The sequence below is a fragment of the Chrysochloris asiatica genome, unplaced genomic scaffold (genome assembly GCF_000296735.1).
Source record: "Chrysochloris asiatica unplaced genomic scaffold, ChrAsi1.0 scaffold00327, whole genome shotgun sequence".
In the NCBI taxonomy this organism is placed as follows: Eukaryota; Metazoa; Chordata; class Mammalia; order Afrosoricida; family Chrysochloridae; genus Chrysochloris; species Chrysochloris asiatica.
In genome coordinates, this window is record NW_006408845.1 from 1,617,180 (window position 1) to 1,621,268 (window position 4,089).

Sequence of the window (4,089 nt, forward strand, 5' to 3'; positions counted from 1 at the left end):
CAGGATTACTCAACCAAAGGGACACATTTAATAACCACTATTTTTGCTACCCATCATTCTAACTGGACAGAAATTCAGGCTCTGTTGACCCTGCTCCTGACCAGCAATGAAAGACGGCTGGTCTAAGGTAAGGCATGGGATGAAGCAGCACACATCCAAGGAGAAAATCCTGAATGGGACCCTGGCTCCAGTCAAGGCAATTCCTCTAAGTGAGCTGAATCAGAATCTAAATGACAGGGCCTGTCACGGTTGGAGCACTATAAAAGGTGCATTCTCAGAGGTCTGAAGAAGGGACTGCCTAAACAAAAGAGCTTGAACATGGTACAGGCAGTTCAGCAGATGCCAACTGAGGACCCCTCTGAACTCCTCGAATGAATCTACCAGGCTTACTGTAAGTACACAGACCTTAATCCCAAGAACTCAGCATATATCTAAATGGTTAACATGGCTTTTATCTCCCCAAACACCCCCAATTTTAGAAAGAAACTGCAGAAATTAGACAGGGCAACTGGCATGAATCCATCCCAGCTGGTCAACACGACCTTTGAGGTTTTTAACAGCAGAAAGCACAAGAAATCTCAAGCCTTTACTGTCTTCTTAAAGACCACTAGAGGTAAGACTGTGGGGCCCCAGGGAGGACCTCTGAAAGGAAAGAGGGCCTTAAGCAAGGACCAGTGTGGTTATTGGAAAAAACCTGTACACTGGAAAAATGAATGTCCAAATTTCAGTGGAAGACCTGGCAGAAAAAGCCACCCTCCAACTCAACAGATGGTTGAACAAGCTTCATTTTTTGCAGAAGCCTGACAGTGCTGGGGGGCTGGTGATGGTGATGGTGGTGTCCAGCATGGTTTGTCATCAACCTCTGCCATCCCTATTGCCCCATCCCCCTAGGAACCTCAGCTGAAAATAACAATGGAGGACAGACTGCAGATTTTTGGTGGACACTGGGGCTACTTATTCAGTGGTCAATATGCCTCTGAATTTCATACTGTTCCATTCAGTGTTGGTGACTGAGGTCTCAGAGAGGCCTGAGGAACAGTTCTTCCTGAAACCCCTAGACTGCTTCACTGGGGAAAAGAAAACGACACACCATTTCCTACATATGCCTGACTGTCCAGTCCCTACTAGGCCAGGACCTGCTTCCAAAGTTACACTTTCAAATAACCTTTCTTCATGAAACCAAAAGTCTGCAGATGGAGGTTCCTCATGAACATGCCTGGCAATTATTGATTCAAACTCCAGAAACCAGTCACATTGGCCTGAGGAGATGGACAATCAGGTAAACCCCTCACGTGGCCTAGCAGAACTCTGAGGAGAGCCAAGAAGCATCCCCGTTGAGGTCTGATTGAAGCCTGGAAGCTGACCATCCCACAGAAACCAATATCCTCTCAGGAAAGAGGCCGAGAAATTCACTCTGGCCAGCCCATCACCGTCCCCATCAGGTCATCATCTCCCGGCTGAAAGAGAAGGGAAGCCTATGGCTCACAACAGGATGGATGAGGCAAAACCAGGTTATTTTACTGGACAACTCAAATATTACCCTGAGAATTATGGAGTGACTAAACCCTAGGGCTGAACTATGATTGTATTGAAAGCATTGACCAAGGATTTGACAGCCAATCTGACCTGTTTGAACAACCATTACACCTGGTGGACTAGACGTTGTTTGCAGATAGAAGTAGTTACATGGAGAACGGGATTCGGAGAGCAGGGTGTGTGATAATAAACAATCTTGCAAGACCTGGTGGGGGCAGTAGCCCCCCTGCTGGGAACCTTAGCTCAAAAAGAGGAGCTGATTGTGATAGCACAGATCTACTGACCTAAACAAAATGGATTGGTTTAGTCATTAAGTCTCAAGTGAGGACCCTGCAAATGAGGAAGTTTATAGATTGGCTGGGATCACCTTGTAATCCTAGAAGGAGGACAGGACAAGGAGAATAGGACATGCTTATACCCACCCAAGGAGCTCTGGTAGCATAGTGGTTATGAATTGGGCTGCGAACCACAGAGTCAGCAGTTCAAAACTATCAGCTGTTCTGCGGGAGAAAGATGAGGCTTTCTGCTCACATAAAGATTTACAGCCTCGGAAACCCTGTACAGGGTCGCTATGAGTCGGAACCGACTTCAAGGAACATAACAACAACAACAACCCCACCCAGATAGTTATCTCAGGAATTGTTGTTGTTGTTAAGTGCCATCCAGTCATTTCTGACCCATAGCGACCCTATATAGGGTGTCTGAGGAGCAGCTGGTGAGCTTGAACGGCCAGCCTTGTAGTTCAAACGGCTTTGCTGTCTGGCACATGAACCCACAGCGCCACACCAGGACTCCACCTCAGGAATTAAGCAGCTGCAAATTAGGAAGTTTATACAGTAGGAAAAGTGACTTTATAGTCCTAGAAGGAGAACAGGACAAAGAGAAGAGGACATGCTTAAACCCACCCAGATAGTTATCTCAGGAATTAAGCAGCTGTGACCCTAAAGGTAGAACGTTTGAGGACAAAGATGTAACCCTAAGTGTAAGGGCTTCCTTTTTCCAAAGATTGCTGTCTTGATGTTAAAATGGATGAACTGTACATCCAAATGTAACTTACCCTATATAACGTGCCTGCTCTATGTGAAAGACAGGGTGGTCTTGAGAAATTATTCTCTCCAACCTCCAGACTGCTGGCTTTCTACTAATAAAGCTCGGATTGGATCTCACCCCGTCTCTGTGATTGACGGCAGTGACAGACAGCAAACCCTCGTTTTGGTTTGGCAACAATTGCACTGACAAGGGTTAGAAATGTTGGGAAGAAAGACTATGAATGTTTACCCAGAGAGCTTGAGTTGGACTGAGGCAGAAGGATTTGAGAGAGAGGTTAGAGGATGAAAAGGGAATGATGATGGAATTGTTCTGGTTGTTGTTGTTATGTGTTGTGGAGTTGGTTCCGCACTACAGGCACTCACTCATCTATGCCAAGAAAATTGGAACACAACTATCTGGCTAACTGATTGGAAGAGATCCATATTTGTGCCCATTCCAAAAAGAGGTGACCCAACAGAATGTGGAAATCATTGGATAATCTCTTTGATATCCCATGCGAGTAAAGGTTTACTAAAAGTAGTACAGAAATGGGTATAAGTATACGTGGGAGAACACCAGTTTTACATTCATCCTATTGTATTTCATTTCATTGCAATGATTACAGTCTCTTCCATGCATCATCAAACAATCAAAGGGCATACCTCACAAGCCTGCCTCCCAGCTGTGCGATGCTATCTTGATGTTAAGATAGATCCACATGTAATTTACCCTGAATAATGTGCCTGCTCTTCATAATGGACAAGACCATCTTGAAAAATTGTTCTCACCGTCCTTCAGACTGCTGGCTTTTTGTTTGGATTGGAGAAAACAACAAACACAACAAAAAACAAGGTCGGTGCCAACTGTGGAACAGACCATCGGTTGTTCATATGCAAGTCCAGGCTAAAGCTGAAAAATATGTCTTTGAGAGTCAAAATATGACTTTGAATATATCACAACAACATATGCATGTGAAAGCTGGATGATGAATAAGGAAGACCAAAGAGTAGTTGATGCCTTTTAATTATGGCCTTGCAAAAGAATATTAAATATATCACAGACTGCCAGAAGAACCAACAAATCTGTGGAGGAAGTACAACTAGAATGCTCCTTAGAAGAAGGATGGCAAGACTTCGTCTTATGGACTTCGGCCATGTTATCAGGAATGACTAATCCCTGGAAAAGGACATCATGCTTGGTAAAGTACAGGGTCAGTGAAAAAGACGAAGACCTTTAATGAGATGAATTAAAACAGTGGCTTCAATCATAGGGACGACTCTGTGATAGTTAAGGTTTTGTGTTCACTTGACTGGGACAGGATTCTCAGTGGTTTGGCAGTTTAGATGTAATAATCCCTCAGGATTAGATCTGCTATGAGCACCCATAATTTGAAAGGAAGTTTCCTCAGGATTGTGGTCTGTGTCTAATTGGACACTGAGCAAAGCTTGCTTACTTTTTGCTGGATCTGGATCCTGCATCTGATTTGTCAACCAACCTCTGGTTCTTTGGACTGTAACCAGTGGC